This window comes from Buteo buteo, chromosome 8, assembly GCF_964188355.1.
Source record: "Buteo buteo chromosome 8, bButBut1.hap1.1, whole genome shotgun sequence".
Classification (NCBI taxonomy): Eukaryota; Metazoa; Chordata; class Aves; order Accipitriformes; family Accipitridae; genus Buteo; species Buteo buteo.
Window position 1 is genome coordinate 23,975,328 of NC_134178.1, and position 24,329 is coordinate 23,999,656.

General features: G+C 38.1%; 1 long non-coding RNA gene across 7 annotated transcripts in view; it reads right to left on the reverse strand.

The window, feature by feature from the left end:
• Positions 1 to 24,329, reverse strand: part of LOC142033702 (uncharacterized) — a 276,141-nt gene that overhangs the window by 63,477 nt on the left and 188,335 nt on the right. For all 7 annotated transcript variants that reach the window (XR_012651302.1, XR_012651303.1, XR_012651304.1 and 4 more), the window contains one exon: positions 9,232 to 9,296. This is a non-coding gene — a long non-coding RNA (uncharacterized LOC142033702). The remainder of the gene's footprint in view (positions 1 to 9,231; positions 9,297 to 24,329) is intronic.

Genomic DNA, 24,329 nt, shown 5'->3' on the forward strand with positions numbered 1-24,329 from the left:
TTCATTCAAGGGATGGCAAAGTTATCGTGGGAAAGTTCCCATCTGATGATTTCTTCCTAATGTGGGAAGTTAACAAATTTGTCTCAGCAAACTAATTACAATGAATGAGATGAAGTATTCTGGAGTTGTATTCTTTTTTTCATATCAGTGTAGTGTCATGCAAAAAACCCCAACAGTATACATACATAAACATACATATAAAACATTTCTGAGACTGACAGTCGTCTTTTCTCAGACGTGTAAATCTGTTTTGATACTGCAGTCACCACAAGGCTGAGTGCGTGTTACGGAGAAGCGAGCCTTATAGTGCTTTTAGTGTCCAGAGACTTTGCTTAAAAAAAATTACAGTCACACAGAGCTTGAGCAAAGTCAATCCCACGGTCTTGAGCCAGACCTACAAAGGAGGTAGTACCAAACAGCTTATTCTCCTTCCTAAGTTGGAGAGTCATAATGCAGAGGTTTCATGGAGGATTTGGTTTGAGTAAGCTTTTGCTTTCTGCTAACCTTATAAACATGACAGAGATCTCACTCTTCTCTCAAGCCAGCAGGGTATTCTCTGTCCATCCCTGTTGCCAATATATCTGCAATGCTCTACGTTCTTTGCCATAATTATCATCATGTCAGCAAATGAAGAATCAAAAAAGGACCAGTGGAGGAATGTGTGTAAACCAAAGGTATATGGAGACAGAACAAGAAAAATTAAGGGACCTGCATTTCCCAGATAAACCACAGATAAACCCAGATAAATCACTCTCAACCATGGAGATAAAAAGCTTTAGCTGAGGAGACTCATAACATTCAAATAAAGGCAATATATTCATAATGTATGTATGTTAACCACATACAAGAAAATATAAAATGTATCCCGCCCCAGCCTTTTCACCCAACCACAAAAGCAAAGTAGGCAGTACACAAGGCTGTTCTGACTCTTAGAAAAATGATTAGTCTGCTATTCTGAACCTGTATCCTTTTGCTAAGGCTCTTGGAGTACATCAGCACCAGTCTTACTCAAGCCAGACAACTACATTAGTCACAAAGCCTTAAAGTACGGTTGTTTAGGGATGAGATCTTTCTATTCAAAATGAGGTGCAACAAAGGCAGTAGAGAGCAATGGGATCCATGCCTATTTTTCTCTAAGATCAAGTAACACGTCAATCACATTTGCAAAAGAAGGCATAAGGAGGCAGGTATTTCTGAACAAATGAGAATGTCATGCTAGAAAAAGAGAGGCATGATCTTTGACTTTTTATTGAGATTTTGCAAGTATTCTTGAAAAGACTTCATCAATGTAAGGCTTGCTCTGTTTCTAGAAGTAGCATGAAAGAAGAGGTGGAGGGAACAAAAAAAAAAAAAAAAGCATTTGCCTGAGATTTCCATATAATTGATATAATTTACAGTAAAATACAGCTGAAAAACCCAGAAGCCTTGTACAAAATCTAACTCTATCAAAAAGATCACTCTGATGTAAATATTTTTACTATGTGAGAATAGACAAAGCTGAAACAATTTAAGCCTTCTGTACTATGTAATGCAAAAGCATTAGCTTCTCAATCTTGTATTTAACTGTGCTATAAAAGCAATATTCACATTTAAACAGGGCCTGCCAGACGTATTTAATTTTAGTTTTATTAAAAAAAAAAAACAAACGGAAGCTGCTCTTAATAGATAAATGAATGTCATATGAAACCACAGCCAAAAAAATCTGAAAAATTTGAAGTGCACTTCTATTCCAACTTCATCAGTTAAGCAACCTATCACAGGTCTCTTGCTGAAGAGTTTCAATAAACAAGTTTTAGAGATTACTAAGGGCTGTTTGTCATTTTTAAAGGACAGATTTGCAAGGAAAACCTTTTCTGGGATTGTTTTTAAATATTTTACCACATTCTTTACTTAAAAATCTCTAAAGAACTTCAGCTTATTTGAAGACAAGAGGAAGTTAAATGAAGAATAAGACCAAGTGAAACTCAGCATTTTCTTTTGGTGAAGTGGAATGATGAAACCAGAAAGTACATCAGCCACAGAGGAAAAGACATTTTATAATGACTTTCAGCTTTGATGATGTAAATCTATAGGATTATTTATAACAGCTTAAAATATGCCATACCAACTGTATTGACCCATATTCACTCATATATTTTTGACTGTTCTGTGTTATTGCAACGGCACAAAATTAATAAAAACTTGCTTTACCTACTCTGGTAAACTGGATTAATGGCAGGTTTATTCCTCAGAAAGTTCTCAAAATGGCTGTGCCCAAAACACCGAAGCTCTGTTAGTGCATCCGACCCACGGTTATTAACTCAGAAACATCCCTTTAATTCTGTTTTCTTTGGACATGCCTCTGGACACAGGCACTGTGGGCTGCAGAAGGAAATCCAACTCTCCCCAGCTCTCTGAAGCGACTTAGCTCTTAAGAGAAACAGGATCTGGCATTGAAGCAGTTTTTTGCCAGGCTCTAAGTTTCTGCCTTGGGAACCAGCGTTAAGGCCTCAGATCAGGCTTAATCTTTACCAAGGAAATTGTGGCAAGCAAAAGGGTGTTGGGTGGGTCAGTGTCTCTGCAGCCAGTTTTTCTGTAGGACCAAACTTGTGAAATGCTGAGGACCTATGTCTCCCAAAGAAACCACTGGGAGCTGCAGATCACTTGGATCTCAAGATTTGTCCCAAAATACCCTAATGGATTTTTCTTCTACATGCAAGAAGCAAAGTAAAGGCACAAGGATAATAACATTATGGCTTGCTTACAGGAACAAACACTGTTAGATTGGCCCTAGGTTGGAACACATCCATGTGTAGCCATGTTACGAAGTGCATTTATTTCCTACAGAAGCAACATAGCAATTTGAGTACTACGTGACTAACTAATATTCCAACTGCACTGTAAAGGTAAAAAATGCCAGACTTCACCTGAAATAGACAATATGTTTTATGACTTCAAAATGAAATCACAGAAGACCTAACTCCATCCAGCTGTTCTTAATAGGGCTTTTTTTCCCCTTTGTTTTTCATTCTCTACCTTAATCCGCTTCAAAATTACCTCACAGTCTCATTCATTTTTGCTTGTAACTTGATAACTCTTACCAAAACAATGTATTGCACATTACAGGGCAAAATAACTAAATTAAAGAACAGAGAAAGAAAATGTATATTCATTAAAGCTGGTGATGCTGCAATGAAAATTTGCATAGCAACCTGCAACTATGCCTGATAGAATTACAAATTTATCATTCATTTGAAGAATAGATAAAACATTCTCACATTTTCTGAATCAGTCATTTCTATTCTATTCAGCTTAGTATAAACAATCCCCCTTATTTTGCAACTAATTGAAGAATTAATATAAAAGGATTGAACACCTGTTGCTCTGTTGGCAGAAAACAGCAATTACAATGTTTCTTTGCAATGGACTTAAACTACAAAAGAAATATTTTAAAATAAAAAAGGAAGATAACATATTGGTGACCAGGGTCCTTTTGAATCCACAGAGGATATTACAGTTTTTATTCAGATTGTGAGTGGTCCCTGTTAAGCTTCATCGGTTGATGGAGATCTCCTCTCTATCCCCCATTTAGCCACTGCCCACTTAAGCATTTTCCATTAGCTTGGAATAGCTCTGATTCACTCAACCTCCTCTCTCATCTCTCCCACACACTTTAAGACAGGCTTAAAATCCATTGTACATCCATCTAACTGTCATGCAGATCCTCTTTACCAATTTCATAGAATCATAGAATCATAGAATGGTTTGGGTTGGAAGGGACCTTAAAGATCATGTAGTTTCCAACCCCCCTGCCATGGGCAGGGACACCTTCCACTAGACCAGGCTGCTCAAAGCCCCATCCAACCTGGCCTTGAACACTTCCAGGGATGGGGCATCCACAACTTCTCTGGGCAACCTGTTCTGCTGTCTCACCACCCTCACAGTGAAGAATAAAATTCCTCCTTACATCTAATCTAAAACTACCCTCTTTCAGTTTAAAGCCATTACCCCTCATCCTATCACTACATGCCCTTGTAAAAAGTCCATCTCTGGCTTTCTTGTAGGCCCCCTTTAGGTACTGGAAGGCTGCTATAAGGTCTCCCTGGAGCCTTCTCTTCTCCAGGCTGAACAACCCCAACTCTCTCAGCCTGTCCTCATAGGAGAGGGGCTCCAAACCTCTGATCGTCTTCATGGCCCTCCTCTGGACTCGCTTAAGCAGGTCCATGTCCTTATGTTGAGAGGGCCCAGAGCTGAATGCAGGACTCCAGCTGGGGTCTCCTGACAACAGAGTAGAAGGGAACAATCACCTCCCTTGACCTGCTGGTTACAGTTCTTTTGATGCAACCAAGGATACGGTTGGCTTTCTGGGTAGCAAATGCACATTACCGGCTTGTGTTGAACTTCTTGTCAACCAACACCCCCAAGTCCTTCTCCTCCAGGCTGCTTTCAATCCACTCATCGCCCAGCCTGTATTTGTATTTTGTTTGGAATTTCGTATTACAAACATTAATCACTGAAAATAAATACTATTAAAAAGAGAGATTAAATCCATTTTCATCTCATCTTTTTATTCTTTATCTAGGAAAGTGGTGAAGGAAGTCTTAAGCTAAGGTAGAAAGAGTCAAACACAGGGATCTGTAAGCAAGTGATTTTTTGAAAGGCAGAACTGAAAGGAAAACAATAACCAAAACACAAGCAAGCATCAAATCCACTTAAAATAAACATTCTTATCTTTCCTTGCTGATGCAAAACCTGAAACAATTAAACATTGGAAATGTCAAGTATTTGGTTATGGTCACCTGCAATAAAAGTAAAGCAAGAAATGCAGGGATTCAAAATACTCTGGAGAAACCTATTTGCTGTTAACTTGGGAGCACTAGGACCCAGCCCTCACCCCCGCATAGGACAGCCATGTTTCACCCTGTCCTCAGTCCACAGGAGTCTGGCATGCCCATGGCTCATATCAGTGGTGTCCACCTGACCACAGCACCACAGGAGCATGGCTCAGCTCTTTTGCTTTATATCAACAAACCTGAAATAATTTTCCAGCAAAATTATCACTATTACTACTATTAATTATAAATTATTAAGTTCTACTCCTTTTCACTTTTTATGGAAAAGTATGTGGAAACAGACAGTATCAGTTTTTCCCAACTATTTTGGAATGAGCATCACTGTCTGGTCCAGATGCTCCTACTTTGGCAGTAACGCCTTCCATCATGCTGATGAGACATCATCTTCAAGGTCATTTTCAGACGCAGGCCTCACTTAAAAATCATGGTGGAAATACAGGCAGAGTCCTTTTCCTTCTCGTTTCATAGCTGTTTCTTGGAATGTCTAAACTGTGAAAACACTCAATATTTTTTCTCTTTGATAACATATCTGCTTATGGGATGTACACATCTAAAGGGATTTTTTTCTTTTTCCAAGATAGGGAAAACCAGCTGAAAACCAGCATGAAATGGGAATGCACAACTTGGGGCATAAACCTCCACAAGCACACCATCATCTCCCTATTCAACTTGGGATCAGATGCACATTTTTTTGTCTTAGTGCATTCTGGTATTGCTTTTTTAAATAAGGTGTGCCAGACATAAAGGCAACACAGGGGCTGAGACGGGCAAATTCTGTCTGTGGCACCCAACCCAGATGGGTGGAGGCACCCGGCAGTGGGACCTGCTGCTGCCAGTGGTGCCCAGTGCTTTGGGAACCACTCGCATAGGCAATGTGACTTCTCCAAGTCCTGCTGAGTTAGGAAGATGCCTCAAGTTCACTCAGGGCCAGAAATGACCAGGGCATTGTGGGTCAGGCTGACACACTGTGTAAGGACACAGATGCTGAGACCCCAGAGCAGGATTAGGCCGAGCAGCACATGAATCACGACATGGTGGAAGCACAGGCAGGGCTGCAGGTCATTTGGATCTGTGTTCATAACACTGAATTGTGCAGACACAAAGAAAGAATATCATAAATCCAAGGAATATCAGGATCAACTTGTGACACTGCTGCCACTACCCACGCAGCAGCGTGCAATATTTTGGGGAAAGTATTATAAGGGCAGAAAAAATTGTTCTTTTCCCTTTAAAAAGAATGTGCACCTATATAACAACAGCAACAAAAATCAACTGTATAGGATAAGCCATTTCTATGAAGAAAGAATAAAGCATTAAATACTTGATTTTTTCTGAATTTATAAATAAAAATAAACTTTTAAAGCTTTCCCTTTAATGGAATTAAAATCATCATCAGTCTTTCCTTAAGTGTCTGCAGTACATAGTCACAGTCCATTAAGACAACATGTTAGCATTGTTCATAACAGGATGTAAATGAAATAATCAAGTCATCAGGACTATTTCAACATCAATAAAGCCTCAGAGTGATTATTATGTACAGCCATGACACAATACCTTTTTGCATACTTTCCCTGATCAGATTAAAGTGGTGATGAATTCCTCGATGGCTCAAGTGTGCTCCAAGGAAAGCTAGAAGGTTGTACAGTTAACTCCCAGGGTGTAACTCTAAACCATACAACCTACTACCTCAACCCGGATGCACACAGCTTCCAACGGTGACCATAAAGTCTTCTTCACTTCTTCAGCCTTTCTTTGAAATGTGACATCAGCCACAGGCTTATATATTTCCCATGGGGGTACGCTTTCAATGGCAATTATTCCCCACTTTTCAGATGATAAGGCATGTTCTTAGATGGATTTCTCTACTGCAGAGGTAGAGTTTCTGTTCTATCCTGTTTACATATGTATAAAGATATATACATGCATGTTTTATGTGTATATATATGCATACATATTTGATAGGATTGATGCAAGTCCAACTACATTTCTGGAAAGAAATGACCATTTTGTCTTATTTTACAATAAAAATAAAAATCTAAATCTCTTCTTGTTTTTTTCTACATTTTTGAATGTAATATGATGTAATGGTATATTTAATAAAGCCAGCAAAAGGTATATCCTACTCTCCGTCATTGGAAACCCTACAATTCCCTCACATCTCTTCATAAATTTTAATACGATGTTAAGCCAAAGGTGCTTAAAGCAACCGATAAAAGAACAAATCACTTAATCAAGTCTGAAGATAAGGCACTGGACAAGAGAAACATTCCAAAAGCAATACAAAGATTTGTACACTCACTTGGCTTGTTGTCAAATATGCACTGCAGTGTGTGCTACATAAACTTTTGCCAGATCACCATACTGACACAGACCCATAGAAGCGAGCTTGTGCAGTACGTTTCAACACAAGATCGGATCTACGGGTTTATGCCAATTGGCATTATTGATTAGCATTTTCCTTTTCAAGTGAGATGCAAAAGACTTTAAACAAACAAACATATGAAGCAATGTAAGAATGAGTATTTAAGAGTAAAAATATTACCATCTATTGCAAAGAAGGCTACTTCAAACTTAACTGCATAAATGGTGGACGCGCCAAAGAAGCCAAAGACTTGTAACTAGTCTGGTTTTTGAAAAAGGAAGAAAAAACATTTTTTTTACAGATTGATGGCACAACAGTGTTTTGGCTTCAGCAGGAATTAATGTCCTTTTGTGCACACTTTGCCTTACCGATGAACTCTCAACTCCCAACAACTTGCATCTGACTACAGCATGCACACAGCAGGCAAGACTGGAATCCATAATTGGACGTGACATAGAAGTGAACAATACAGGTTTGTCCTTTGTGTCTAAGCTCATATCATGTACTACAACCCGAAATAAAAATCACGCACCAAATCTGAAAAGCAATGAGGCACACTGAGGTGCAGCTCCCAAACAACATGTTAAAGACTTCTTAGCTATTTTTTCATGTTACAGGGCATCTAAGTACTTCTTGACAATAACTTGTTGATTAAACACCATCTATTAATCAAAGCGAATAAGTTAATTTGTATATTTTATTCACTAATCCTCCCATCAATGCTATTCCCTAATAATAAGAATGCAAGTAGAAATGCAATCTTGCAAAACTTCAGGATTAACTTCTATAACAAATACTTTCCTCTTGTGACCGGCAAGCAGTACGATACAAATTATCACACACTGAATGTAGGGTGTCCTACGCAACAGACTGAAAACAGGTCCTCTGAGGCAATAACCAGTAAATTCAGAAAGGTGAGACACAGATACAGTTTTATAACTTACATACTCTAAATGAAAGTGTTGATAGATACTGCATCTTTAAGCATAGTATCTGACACATCACAATAACTTGTAACAATATAGCCACAAATGCATTTGTAACATACAGACATAAGAAGCAGGTATAATTTTAAAACCAGGTGCTATAGAAAGGACTCTTATGATTTTTAGCAGGTTACTGAAATCTGTATCTGAATAAGATTTTCATGCCTGCCTTCCACTAGTTCCCACTGAAGGCCTAATTCTGCCATTGTTACGTGGGCAAAACTCCTTTCAAGAGAATGAGTGCTGCCAATAACAAAGTTTTTGAAACAGGGCAATGCTTCATTTCCTTGCAGACTGCAACATGTATTTCTAGTTCACTAATGACAGCTGAGCATTAGTAAATGACCTTTTCTTTTTTAATTTAGTGGATTAAATCTTGCATGTTCAAGCATACCCTTTTTCATTTTAAAATAATGTTATTTTCTAGAACAGTCTGTTTTAAATCTCCTTTTGCTTTATATACAACACTTCAGCATTCAGAAGTAATGATATTTTTATAATTGCTTTCTGCTGACACTGAGGAGATAGAATATGTGAGACAAGCACTCAAACTAGAATAGTTATCCTAGTTATCAGAAATAAGTGTGCAGACTGCATATATAATTTATTGAATCATTGTAATAAGTGCTATAAAATTGCTTCTCCAATTTTCTTTTTTTTTTTTTGTGAATAGAAGAGATAGTCCACATTTCAAAAATAATTGGTCACTGCATTATAGTTAGTTATATACTAGCAAATAGATATATGTACTATAAATATACTAGTAAAATATATGTGTTATATATTTAGTAGGCACAACAAAAGAACAAATTATGTATTGATCTTTCAATTCATTCTAAAGCTTCATGGAAACATACAGTATAAAGGCTACACAAACTGCAATATTCCCAACAGAAAGTAATCAGAACAGAAGTTTAAAACGTATCTGTGAAATTATATTTGTAGGCTCTGCTAAGGAAAGAAATTCTTTTAAAGCTAACCTGCTTCATGTTTTTGCCATTAACTTTATTTTTTAACAACAACAAAAAAATACTCAAGATCACTGTATTACCTTCGTTGAATTCTGGTATACTTAACTTCTTCAGTTTCCTTTTTCATTTTAATTTTTTTCTTTCACTAAAACAAAACAAAAAAAAGTGAAAGATTTTGAAATATCTGTTTTATCTAAAGTGTTTTCAGAACAACATGAAACATACACAAAATTAGTAATTATGCTTTTAAGTTATAAAACCGACACACTGCTGACGCCCCTCTCAGGGCCATGGGAAGACATGCTGTGAACACGCACACTTTGGCAAAGGGGCTATTTCATTTAGTATTTCCTAGTCTTTTTTCACTGCACAAATATTTTATTTTTATTAGGAATTCCAGAAGGAAAGGAGTATGCTTAACAAAAATGAATAGGTTTTATCAAATAGTGTATACAATCAGGTAATTTGGTACAAAGCTTCATAAAAATACTGGGATAAACTAAATGGCTTAAATCATGAAATGTTTGAAAAACTTTTTGGGAAAGAAACAAGAAAAAGATGTGATTACTATGATCAGATATAGAAATTTAAAAAGTTCTTTTAAGCTAATGCAAGTCCCGGTTTCTGAACAGACTTAGGTACTAATGACATACGTAAATAACAAAACTATTGGGGAGGGCAGTATCACTATAAATCTAAGAAACACTTTCTGGTACAAAATGGGTGAATGGAGGTATATATGTGTCATATACATAAGGTCTCCACTCAGCAATTTCCCAGAATTCATTGCAGAACAACAAAAATATAAGGTAGCAAAATTAGCATATGATCTTAGAAGTTACTGTCTAATCAGTAACATATAAAAAGTGAAACACATTAAAACAATTTTATTTTGTAAAGTCATAATATATTTTTATATGGATGAAGTTTTTTATTAGACAAACAACTATCATGAACATTTTGAAAAAAATCAGGGTTTCTGATGAAAAAGACACTGTAAGCTACAAAGTAATTTCTAGCTGAGGACATCTGTATTTTTAACATAAATTAAAAAGACTAGAAAAATATAAAAAAAAATTCCAAAATACATAAAACACCAACTTGGCTGAGCTTTTCAAAATCTGTCAGTCAGAATGAATTTTGTTACACACTCTTCTAATTGTCTAGTAATATGTTACAACAGACAGACAAATGCCTTAAGAGAAAGGCTCTACTGAAGCATCATATGCTCAAATCTTACTTTAACTCAGCATGCACTTATTAATCATCACAAACATTCTGAATGGATGGATAACTTAAATACTGTTTTCAGCTATTCCTGGACAAGTGCTGCTTTACCGAACATCTTAAGTCACTGTTACTAGCTGCAAACAAGGCTTACTTCATGAATGTCCCAATAATGTGCCTTTTATTCCAGTGCTTATTACTCTTATTTCTTTGGAATGGATTTAGATACAAATGTAAGAAACTCATATATGAATTAACTCAATAATAACTTTAATATACTGCCTACAAGAGCGATCCTTTCCTACAGTTTAACACTTTTTTTTTCTTTCCCTCTTTAGAAACTGAAAGCATGAGTCACACTGTAAAAAAAGAATTTACTTTCCTTAGCAACCAGATCTAAATACCCACAACTTTCTTAGAGATAACCAAAGCTTAGACTGAATAAATGTAACATTAAGGTCTTTGCATAACTCCAGTGCTTAGCTAAGACAAAATGTGCCTAACCACTTATTTCCACAGACCCTCAATTTTTTGTTTACTTTCTATTTTTAGCAGTATTAGATCAAACACATCCCCAAAAAGTTAGTTTTAAAAAGTGTGAACAGCTGACTATGTTAAAATTAATACACAAGGACTCAGTTTCAAAACAACATGTTTAAAACGGCTTAAAAAAAGAGAAAAAAAGAAAAAGAAGCTATACCTGATATGAAAGGTACGTTTTCACCCAGTGCCAAATACTGCTATATGAGCAATAGTGAAAAAACCAAACAAAAAATTCATTCCTTCTTTTTTTTTTTTTTTTTTTAACTAAAAGAATCAATCTCCTAGGCTTATTTTGTTACAATGTTTTAAGAAGCTCTAACACATCCTGATGTCTCTGTAGTGAAACATGCCAGATTTTTTTTTTTTTTTGGAAGCAGGAGAGTCACTTTTTTTTTTTCTGCACTCTTGTATGTAGGACAAACTCAGATTTGTTTCTTCTTCTTAGGGCTCCTGTTATTTCTCGGAAGAAGACCAGGGTGCCTGTCTTCTCTCTCTCTCGCTCTTCTCGGAATTCCAGGCACAAAGCACTGCGCAAAAGCTGCACCAATCCTTGCCGCAACTGCCTGCACAGGACTAGAAGTGGGGAGAGACCAGAAAATTCACCTCGCCCCTGCGCCGGTTTTATAAATGGGGATTGCACAAATCTGCTGGAGCCAAGAGGTGAAAAGGCAGGGTGCCAGTTTGCTACACTATGCTGTAATGATCTCATGTTCAATGCTGTCGCCCCGTTTGCCCAGTTCAAACGCCTGTTCATTAAACAGGAGGAAGAAAAAAAAAAACAAACCAGAAAAATAAAAAACAACTTTTATCCTTCAGACTCTCAGGAGGGCTGTTCTAAACTACAGATCAGCAATAAAAAAATAAAGCATGTAGTTTTAAAATGCAGTTATGAAGCATAAATATTCTGCTTATATTTTCTTTCTTTCTTTTTTCTATTTGGAGATAAGAAGCAGAATTTATCAGGCGTGAAAGGGACAGCCTCCTGGTGGTGTGCCAAAAAAAGCCAGAATAAAGGCAAAGTTGTGCTTCAAAGCTCAATTGCTTGCTGAGTCTGGCTAAAGTCAAGTATTAAGATCCACCATTTTCTGAGCCATGTAAGAAAAGAGGAAAAAAGTCAGAACGGGTGCTGCTTTCCAAGTCTCCGTTGGCACCATCACAAAATCTCAGCCGTAAGGTCACATGATGCTCTGCCAAATGTGGAGTGCATTCCCATAAACCATTCTGCTGATACTGCGAAGGCAGCTATTGTCTAGTTTATACCCAAAGTTCAGCCCACTCTTCATTGAATTAGCTGAAAAACGCATCACCTTTGGGGGTTGGGAGCCATGGAAACGTCTACCTGGCAGGCTGCCCACTTTTTCTGCCCATCAACCAGAGATGGAATTGTGCTGCCTAATGTAATGATGACTAGGAATGTGAAGAGTCGTCCAAAGTGAATCTGATTCTTGCAAAGCCTGCTTCATTTGCACAGCAAACTCTGGCTTCTTGTTGTTAAAAAGGGGAGGGGGTGGGGGGAGAAAAAAAAAAAAGCGCCTTTCTCCTAAATGTAGCAATTAAAGGTCTAGTAAACATGCCTACCCTGCAACTTTCCTTCATAACATACTGAAATGGTTCCCAAAATAAAGCACTTGGTATAAGACAAGTGTTCTGATTTAAAGCAGTGCTCACTTTTCCCCAAGTTAATGTGGCATCCCCTGGACATTTTTGCTCCTTAAGAAAAAAAAAAAAGTACACAACAGATCTCTCATCTCTTCTTTTTACCTGTCTTTATTGCCTCCTGATTTTATCTAGCACAAATTATACATGTGTGTGGCAATACCCACTAGTAACAGTGGGGATGCAATATTGCTGCAATATCTCCCTCAAAGCAGTCTCCCGAGAAAGCTGGTTGTGTTTCCAGCAGCACAAACCCCTTCATCTGAGCCCTCTTATCTTCACTAGTGAGTAGGACAGCTGGTCTGCAAGTTTGCAAACCAGCACATTTGAGACCAGTCAGCACCCTCCCTTCTTCAAAATGCATTTAATCTGGATTTCACGAAAAGAGATGCAATTAGGCAGAATTTATAAAAGATGCAAGTTACTAAATAGACTATATAATAGACATAACTCTTCTGCTACAGACCTGAAATTTCGATTGTGCCCATCTATTGTTCTAAAGTAAAATGTCACGTAAAATGTCACTTCCAAATGAAAAAAACATGTAACATACTGAGCAAAAACCACACGTTCTCCCAGCACCTAAAAACCTTGTACAGAAGAATTTATCTCGGAGCTCAGCATTGTGAACAAATGAACAAAAATCCACTCACTGTTTCTACACCATGAAGCTTAATAGCTACTGCAAAAGAGATGTTAAAAATGTGGAAATTTCTCTGATCCTCCCATTAATAAAAATGGAGGCATGGGAGGAGCCTCTCTACCTATTAGCATCTGTACAAATGCTCCCACGAAGAGGAGGTTGCATGCTAAAGAGCTTACAGCTAAAAACTGGTAAGGAAGGGCAAACAAAGTGGGAGACAACAGGCTAGAAACTGCAGCGGGAGGACAGGAAAAACCATTCCCAGGGACACTGCGGGCAGTAACTCTTCAGCTCGGCTACTTTTATGTTTTGTTTTACAGTTCTTTCCAGTTTCATTTTATTTAACTGGAGGAAATTGAAGCTTCATTACCAAAGGAAGGAAGTGTGAGAATGGGGGCTTTGAAGTGAAGGAAGACAGTTATGAGGGCGGTGCAGCTCTCGGAGGGAGGTCCCGGGGCTGCTCACCAGCCGAAGGGCTGTGGGGGCTGGCTGCACCCCCGGCTGGGACTGGGGCGCTGCAGGCGGCAGGCTGGCAGCATGAGGCAGCCCCTGCCTTGCTCCTGGCACACCCTGGAGGCCTGCATCTGGGTTTTGTGGAGGGCAGGTGTGGCTGGGAGGAGGAGAGTGCTCGGGGCAGCCTCTCCAGATGATGAAGGGCAATGCCAGTGGGGCCTCAAGGACTGGGAGAAGGAGCAGCCACCACAGCCCAGCAGCAGCGAGGGACTGGGAGGAGGTGCTAGGTACAACCTCAGGGGATGGAAGCGACCTTGCTCTGCCTGCTGAGCCAGCGCACCTGGGATTGGCCCCGCTCTGGTCAACCAGTGGGAGCTGACTGGCAGAAGAGAAACTTGCTATGGCCCCCATAGATCACTCCACAGCTTAGTTCCTCTCTTTTCCAGATTTGGAGCTTTTCAAGGGCCAGCAGCCAGAGGAAAGCCCTCTGACACAGTGACGTGGTGTAAGCTCTCTCAGATGGTCTTTTGGAGTGAAATGCCATGCGCATTGTTTTGAATAAAAAGACCCTTTTCTTTTTCCTGTGAGCTAAAGATGACTGCCTAGGTGCTATCAGTAAGTGGAAATGCTGCTTCTTCCTCCAGCTACTTGCCACAATAGTCCCACATCTTGGACCACAGGGATCGCACTGACTTCCAGGCATCGTGAGCAAACTGCGTGTCATGCCTCAGCCATAAAAATGGCACATGGGTGGATTCTCCCATAAAGATCTTTGAGATTAAATAATCCCTTTGATGATATTTAAAATAAATTCATTTCTGCAGGCTCATAAAACTCAGAAAGCCAATTCAAATGTCTTCAATTAACAATTATGTAGAAACAGAAACTTGAGATTCCATTTTTTTCACTTTAGTAGTTCTTATTGATCTGAGTCAACAGATCAAAACAGATTTTGGGGATTTTTTCTAACAGGGCACATAGGACTCAAGCTCAGTTCACTGCACCTTATGTTTTACCATTAACCATAAAAATGTTTGGGCCACAATACATCAGCGTCTTCAAAGGAACCACTCACAAGGGTGCAAGCTAAAAACCCAGGTGCATTTTGAACCACAGTGAAAAATAATGGTTTCATTAGAATGGAGTAGAAACCTCCAACTAAACAACAATGAATTCATATGCTGTTCAAATCAGCTACTGTTATTATCAGTGACGGTATGTGAAAAGGACAAAGGAACAGCCTGACTTTCAGATCTCAGAAGGGTGTTTGCCACTAATTACAAATAATAAGCAGTCTGAGCTGGGCAAATCTGAGCAGCAGCTTTTGAGGGACAACAGGCACAGAATCCTACACTGTCATTTTTATTTTTCTGTGTGGAAAAACACTTCAACATGTGGCTAGCCCTCAACAATGAGTATTCACTTTACCAATAGTCGAGAAGGATGTTAAAAAGCTGTTAAAAAAATCACTTGCATATGTGCCCAGCAACAATTAGAGATATAGATGAATCCGAGTGCTTTGCCTATGAACTAATACCAGGGCAACACAAAGGGAACCAAAAAGACATATCTGTGGGAGAGCCTGGCCCTGTTCATCCACAGCTGGAGGAGGCAGGGGGGCTGGGTGGAGGGAGGCTGTAGAAGACCAACCTCTCGACAGAAGAGGGCATCAATCCTTCCTCCATCCAAGAGGCAGGAAGGGCAAGGCAAAGAGGACAGGAAACCTGGGCTGGGCTGAGGGTTTCTGCTCACAGACAAATATGGTTTCCGTGTCTGTACTCAGCTCCCACAGGACAACTCTCACCCCAACCTTCTTAGCTTAATGGGCAGTTTGCAAACTAACTGGAAAGGAAAAATTGGAGACTTCCCTGGGCAATGGCAACCCACACAAGATGTGAGAGAAAAGCTGAGAGAGAATGGGAAAGAAACACGGCAACGCTTTGGGAGTGAAGGGAGAGGGAGAGAGGGAGGAAGGGAATCTCTGCTTTTTCACATGGTTGTTCTTGAACACAAAAGCAAAACTACCAGTACGCCACTGTAGTTACTACAAGTTAAAAGTTGAAAACACACAAAGTGAAGAGGACATGCAAGTGCTGGATATATTGCACATTTCTAGATAACTTTAATGTACTGTATTGCATGGCATAACACTTCACAATAAAAAGGTCTTGCTCTGCAGACTGCATTCTCAAAGGCCCTAGTATATAGAGGTGACAAAAATTATTTGTAAAATGCATGCAAATGAAAAGCTATCATCTGCTTGCTACTTACATTTTATCTTCAAATGGCACTGTGCCTTCTCTTTTTTTCTGCCTTAAGGTTAACAGCACTGAATTAAAAGACTTAAGCAAGATGCTCTATGGTAAGAACCAGAGATGTCATTCATTATAAATTTAACTGCAATTTACCCACTTATGAAATTTTCATGGACAATCTTGCTTTAAGTTCCTTCTCCTCTAAATTTTTCACTCTGTTGTCTACAACATATTTAACTTTTGGCCACTTTGGCTGTATGGCTGGGTACCTGAACTTCACAACCTTCCTTCTGCTTTGCTACCAGAGAAAGAAAAACTTTAAGAAGAAATAGCAACAAAAAATGAGCAATGCATATCCAATACTCTTGTTCATACAAGAAAAGCCTTCTTCACAGATGGTTTAAAAAGATCAGCTATTCCCTTAAGAGTGCAGATATACATAAATAGCAAAGGGTGCAAATATAATGAATTGAAACAACTACTGAAAATTCAGATGAGCCTTTTCCAATAAGTATTCCACAGTATAAAGAAACCACCCACTGCAAACAGGGGCTGCCCCTCTGTTCTTCACAGGGAAGTGTAGTTGTGGTAGAATAAGCAGCATGGCTGTGGTGCTGGAGGAGCAGTGGTTCTGAGAAGCCCCTAGTGAGGCCCAAACAAAAGCCAGGCTCTATTGCTATTCCCTGTTTCTTAAAAAAAGTAGGCTTTTACAGGTGATCATTCAGGCACAAAAAGATATGACACTTTCTCCACAAACAATGAGACAGTACCTCAGACAGGTAAAAAAGCTGTGGTGTTATAAAATACCAAACCAAACTTGATGATAGGAAGAGCTTTGCTAGACATTTCCTTCAACATACTTGGTTCAGTCCCCATTTATTTCACCACTGTCACTCCAGAAACATTAAATAAGTTCAGAGCAAGAGGTACAACATTCAATCCCCTCACATACACCAAGTCTTAGCCATAGAAAAACACTTCTTACATTCTCTTTACCTCATTTGTCTCTTGCAGGTCTAAGTGGAAATACAACAGAGCATTATCATCACCATTCATCAGATGAAAAAATCTGAAGCATCTATTTTTTTCCCAAATTTAAAAGCTTTTAGCACGTCACTCTTCAAAATGCCTAAGCAGGGTGGCACTTAGATGTTTCTTCCAGTTCTAGAGCCAAAGGTACCAAAGATTAACTTGTTTTCATAAACAATTTATCATTACTGTGTAAAGCATAGAATACCTGACATTGCTCAGTGTTAAGTACATGGCAATGAATCATAAATACTACCTTGAATTAGATAATTTCTAAATACCACCTACACAGTTTGCACCAACTTGATGACTACCTTTGAAAACTAAAATCTGAAGATGCCTTGATCTCGGTCCTGGTCACTAGAGTGGGAGGACTGTAAGCACAGAGAATTAGCTAGCAAAGAGAGTAAACAACAAATAATTCCTTACATGCCTTCTACTTGTGATAAATAAAGCAATGTCAACTTCTTTCCCTAACACCTCTTCAAGGCAAGGACACGTATAGCCAGAATTGAAACCAGAAACTGTTTTATTAATTCCTGATTTAGAAGCGCACTTAGTGCCTAGACCTGCTGCAGTGTAACTCCCATCCCAATGCTCCCCTTCAAAAACTGCTGCAATGCTTAGTTGAGTTGCATGCCTACGTATAGGGAACACCTTCACAACAGCAATCCTCTCCCAAGCTTCAGAATGAAAAATCCTTATTGGTCTGGGATCACACAGAAGTAACTCTGCAGAAAGCGCAGATGGCTTCCTGTTCCCTACTGTCTAGCAGGTTGTGTAGCAAGGGTCCTCCAGGGCCGTTCATTTTTCCAAGGACTCACTCTTGACCTGAATATAAAACAGGAATAAAACGGATGTCCCAAGAGCATCCTTCGTACCATCAATTTCTCAGTCAGTGACAAACAGTTTTTTATGTTTTTACTGCATACCTTTCCCATATGACCCTGTATGAATCCTGGGTGCTCAGAACTTAAAATCTTATGCAATGTTATTTAAGAGGAGCATTTTGCTTAGCTGCCTTGAGGCAAAAGTAGCCTTCAGTAGAACATGTGCTGTTTGTCACCTATCCCCCAGCTGCTATAACTGACTACTGTCTCACACCTCAGTATGGCACAGTTCACTGCTCATGGGCAAAGAGAGAGTATTTTTGAAACATTCTTACTTATTTCAGGAAGGAAGTTACATACGTCTTTAGGTCCTGTCCTGTTTTGGCTGGGATAGAGTTAATTTTCTTTCTAGTAACTAGTATAGTGTTATGGTTTGGATTTAGTATGAGAATAATGTTGATAACACACTGATGTTTTCAGTTGTTGCTAAGTAGTGTCTATACTAAGTCAAGGATTTTTCAGCTTCTCATGCTCAGCCAGCAAGAAGGCTGGAGGGGTACAAGAAGTTGGGAGGGGACACAGCCAGGACAGCTGACCCAAACTGGCCAAAGGGGTATTCCATACCACATGATGTCACGCCCAGTATTTAAACTGGGGTGAGTTGGCTGGGGGGGATGGATCCCTGCTTAGGAACTAACTGGGCATCAGTCGGTGAGTGGTGAGCAACTGCATTGTGCATCACTTGTTTTGTATATTCCAATCTATTATTATTATTATTGTCATTTTATTACTATTATTATAATAATTATTGTTTTCTTCCTTTTCTGTCCTATTAAACTGTCTTTATCTCAACCCACGAATTTTACTTTTTTTCTATTCTCTCTGCCATCCCATTGGGTGGGAGGGAATGAGCGAGCAGCTGCGTGGTGTTTAGTTGCCAGCTGGGGTTAAACCACAACAGGTCCTACAAATCTGGACAACACTTTCCAGAACATCAGAATGTTTTGCAGGCAGGTATATACGTACACATATCCAACACACCCCACACATTTTTGTAATTTAATTACAAAAATATGGGGCCTGTGTGTGCACTTTGCTGGGCTACATTCTTAGCAGGTTGAGTTCTGTTAGCCAAAAAAACCCTGGTCAGGTCATAACTCTAAGTTGAAAAGAAAGAACACGTGCATTATAGCCCAATGTAAGGTGTGTTTTTGATTCGGCAGACTAAAGGATCAATTAGTTTTGAAGCAAAAATGATTAAAACTGGTTAGGAAACAGTTTCCTATATCCCACTTCTCAATTTCCCTACTGCGAATTTTTGAGTCTGCAAAATAATCTCACTCTAACAGCACAAACCTTCAAATCTAGATTTTTAAGTACTTTTATATTGGGGCAACTAACACTTTGTACGTTAAAATGCTTTAAATATTGATTCTAGATTTTGACTTCAATATTTTTAGTACAAATGGCTACTCTTTCAATTTTTTTAGTTTGAATTGGCATAATTTTGTGAGCAAAACCTACACTTCAGAATAATCAAAATCCTCAGGTAACCTGAACAACATAGAGACGGAGGCAGAGGAGATCAAAGGCATGGAGCCTTCTCGGAAGATTGAGCAAGCTATGAGTGATCAAAGGCAGGGGAGAGACGACTCTGGGTCTTAACTCCTGCTTCCACTATACATGTATAATTTACAGGTTATTGAATTGTGGGGTGGGGAATGGGAACTATTTATATATTAAATATAGGTTACAGGCCTGAAAAGTTATTTAAAATACAAAAAATGAACTTTGGTTCTTGAAAGTATCTAGGCAGGATCTTTTGCAATGCCCTTTCCCAGTAATTTTTTCCAAAAGGAAATGGTGCTACTGCAAGCAGCTTTCTTTTCAATGAATTGGCATTTTCTGACAAAATCAAACAAAATAAAAGGCATACTATGGCTGGTTTGTGTCATCACAGAAGAGATATTGTGTTGTTTGGAAGTGATAACTAACAGCAACAATGGAAAACTCATGTTCTGAATAAAGCCCTACTAATTACATTAGCTTGCTTTTCAGAAGATTTAGAGCACGCCTAACTCTCAATCATTATCAAATTATAGTTCCACACTATCTATGTGAAATTCACATTGTGCAATTACATAAGGGCATTTCTTTGGTTTTTGTCTTACACATTTTGGTAATATTCCTGTGTACAACCAGACTTCCTTCCATGAGACCTTTCACAGCTTACCAGCACCAGGCACTCAACCCGGCACTGAGACAAGCTTTCATGCAATCAGTTGAGTACCTTAGCTACCAGATCCATGGTTACTTAGTCATTATTCATCTTTATCAGAATTAAGTTCTGTACTGGAGAAAACATTTGCAATAAAAATTTTCCTAAAAAGAAAGAACTGTTGCCTCAAACTTTTGATCTGGCAAATCAATTAAGAACATTTTCTCAGAAAATCCTGAATAGCTACATAGAAGATAAATATCAATCATTATGTGTATATATTCAATAAATGAATTCAGCAATGTATAGATTTAGTAATGATAAATGAATTCATATGATTTGTGACTTCACAGATCATTGAATTTCATGATATTACATATATCTGCTGCTCCAGTGAATAAATAACACTGTGAATTGCATGTTAATCAAATTGTTTTCTTGATGGGGAGACAGGAGCTGGACCACAGCCAATATTACCATAGTGTAGCTGAAAACACACTTGAGCTTAAGAGGTGATTCTGGTTGACACTTGACAGCCAAAGCTGCAGACTTGGACCAAGGGTGACATATTATAAATAAGCACAGAATGATTATTGAAGAACCTGAAATATGCTGAACCATTAAACAAAAGCAGATAGTATAGTCCATTAGTTACTGGTTTGAAATTTTCAATACTGAATGCCTGAACAGCACAGAGGAGATTTCAGAGGACCAACAAGGGTCATGTACCTAGAAGGTGTTTTTATCTTTCCTAGTAATAAGCAGAAGACCTTTATTTCTTATTTCAAATTGTGACAAGAGTACTTCAGTCTTGTTTCAACATCTTCATGGAATTCTGAACTACTACTAAATGTTTACATAGGCTGTATGGACTTAAGGACATTAAAGGGATTTTACTTTAAATTTGTATAATGCCTAGTTCTTTGGGATCAAAGACAAGAATTTGCATTTTTTTATTACAGCAACAACATGTAAAGCAACCTTTGAACAAGAGTGATTCAATATGAATATGATGCTTTTTGATCAGTCCTGGCTTAATAACTAAGAGGCATTAATTGTTCCAGTGGCTCAGAGATAGAGCATATACAGAAATGTGCACAGTTTAAGTGTAGGGAACTGTCTGCTGTGCTTTCCAGAAAGACTTGGTTGTTGAAGAGAGTCAGTTTATAACACTGTCGCAAGACATTCGTAACGAGGTACAGTCAAAGGGTAAGCAGCTTCAGGGTACATAAAGGGATGCTTCTGAAGATATTCTTTTGCCCTCTTTTTTATATTTCTCCAACTGTAACAGGAAATTAAAGGTTACTAATTATTTAATCTACAATTACATTACTTTCAATTTGTTAACAGATGGTTCATTCAGTACAACTTCAGTGGACTATATTTGATTACCTATCTGCTTCCTGAAAAGGTATTTTTCTAAAACACTATGGTAACAAATGTTTGCAGAGTATGAAACCAAGCAACCAGATTTCTGGAATGCATTTTTGGATACCTTTTATCGAGCAGGAGAGAAGCAGAATGTAACATGTAGAAAGCAGTCCCCTTAGTTAAAATGCAGTTAAGTTCTGCAAACAGAATCTAGTTCTGTCCTCAAAGGATTAAAAACAGCCATGGGACTGTGAATTTAGGAGAAATAAACTTTCACAAGGAATGCCAATGTCCTATATGAATTTGAACAATATATACTTGATAGAATGTAACGTTGTGCACAAAGCATGCAGTAACCATGTCCTTAATCCAGTATGTTCAGTGATGAACCTTTTATTTCCATGCTCTGGGAGAGGAATGGATCTGTCTCTAGGCTTTTATCATGCAAACTCTTACACTTGTATTCCTCTTTACTGCAATTAGCCTTCTCACTGAAATTAGGGGAACCATCCATAACAACACAAGCAAGCATGCAGAACTTTGTTGAGTATGGGATCCTTGAAAACAAAGCCACTCATTGCAGATGCTGGTTTTAATTATGTAAACATAAGAAACTAGTGCAGTAAAACTCCTATACTTTATTGAGGTCTTTTGAGATGATCTAAACAGTAACATATAACATTAAGATGAACCAAAACATCCATCAATATGTCATCGTCCACCTCAGATCATTATCTTATGCTGGTATCTACTCACAACTTGTAGCAGTTTCAAATAAATATATATAAATATATATGTGGGGGATCTCCTAATAAATTACCTCCTTATCTACCTGGCAAAAAGTTGCTTTTGCCTACTCATTTCCCTGAACTTCCTCCCCATTTGTCCACTTTCATCTGTCTTCAACAGTATCAACAATCTTTCTTGTTCAGGACATACATGGATGTCTCTATGCCTAAAGAAGAGACTGGGATGCCCCAACAATCTAAATAAATAAGCATAAGTACTGCTTTGCTCTCAAAAGAGCAAGTGTGGCAACATACTAGAAGTACCTAATAATGAAAAAGAAAATGAATATAGTATTTGTATACATTGTCAGTTATAATGTAAATCCTAATCACTGAGTGTTTGTAAACCAAATTTATCATAGGAAATAACATTTTTGCCAAACAAGACTTTCTACCACAGCCCTATTTCATTCAAACCTTCTTTTGCAATTTTCATTCTGAAAACTATTTTTCTGTGGGAGAAAAATTACTCATCTCAAACTCATTTATAATAAACTATTTAATTTCTTTATTTTGGCAGCTCCTCCCAAAGAGTCCATACTTTTTGCATCAATGTGGTTTACTTTTGATATTAAGGAGTTACTTACCAACAGTAACTCCTGTTCTACAGGTGTATGGCCCACCCTCAGCTACTCTGTAGATACTATATTGTGTGTGTATGCATAGACAGATACATAGTCAAAGAACCCTTGTGAAAATATTGCTTGGCAGTGAAATGCATGTATTACTCTCTTGAGTACAGTGTATGACAGAGTAAATGCTTCACCTCTCTCACACCCTTTCTCTCATGAAGTCCTCCTTGGAATTAGATTCTGGAGCAGAAGACATAGGATAGACTAGTGGGTGTTATAAAAAATTAGAGTTATTTAGCTGATAAGTAATCCCTTTTTTTCTGCTTGTGGCATCATCCCCACAGTACTATAAGAAACCACTACTGACAGAATATGCACTTCTGGAGGGGAAGGATGATTGATAAGGTGCTGCAAATTAAGAGCTCTGCTCTTCAAGAAAGCGGATTCTGCTCCTGATGTCAAGTTGTGCAATGTAAATCATAAAGTTTGCAAAAATGTTTAGGCAGCAACCATACAAGTTTCAGGTAAGGTCATACTGTGAGTTCCTGGAGGTACTATTCACATATGATGATTAACAACAGAGGCATCTGCCTGTTGATAATATACCAGGATATGAATACCTTGTCCACCAACAGTCTGAGTCAAGCTGGACCATTGATATTTTTCCCCTGAAAGTTACAAATTGCTTATCTGAACAGCTAAATATCTCATGTCACTCAAAGCAGTAAAAAATGCCTATTACAACTGGGAAAATACTTAGCTTTGCCTTTCCAGGATTTGTGAAAACAAGATTATTTGGCATAAACTGATTTAGGTAAAAATCCAGCACAATTTTTATATGATATCTGGGTCCAAATTCAAGCCCTGCATTGTTTTCTGAATTAAAGTATTTAGTACGATGAACACTGGGATTTCAAATGCTATGCTCTTTACAGTTAAAGAAAAAGTTGCAAAATGAAACACCCATTTGCTATTTGACATAACTCAAAACTGTGTAATGGCCATGAGAAAGACAGTTGCAACATTTACAAAATAACCTATGACACAAAGCAAAAACAGTGCAAGGAGATCCTGTTCTCAACATGCTTCAGACCCATTTTTGCAGATAACAGAATTGCAAGTACTTAGACATGGATTAAAATTAAATGATCAAGAATTTTGAAGTCTGATATTGATGAAGAATTATCCATTTAATTAGTTGGGCATTTCTTTAACACATACTGTGCACAGGTATTTAAAATATATACGTATTTTTTAAGATTTTCTTCAGAAACTCTTTTGTTCATTTAAGCAATAACCTTAAAAACAGAATTTTCTTGGCCCTTCCTGCAGAAACTGACACAAAAATACATCAGAATTGCAGAGGTTTTTGAAATATCATAAAGTTCCTTTTATATTTGATAGAAAGAGTCCCTTTAATTGTTCTTTGATATTTTTTACTCCATAGACATCTAGGTTGTGTTTGATTATTTTGAGAGGCCTCTCAGCCCCTGACTATTTATGTATTTTCAGCTTCTTGCTTTTTCTGTGTACTGAACACAGTTTTATTTTTCAGCTTGATTGCATTTGCCTATTTTCCCTTTAATACTCACT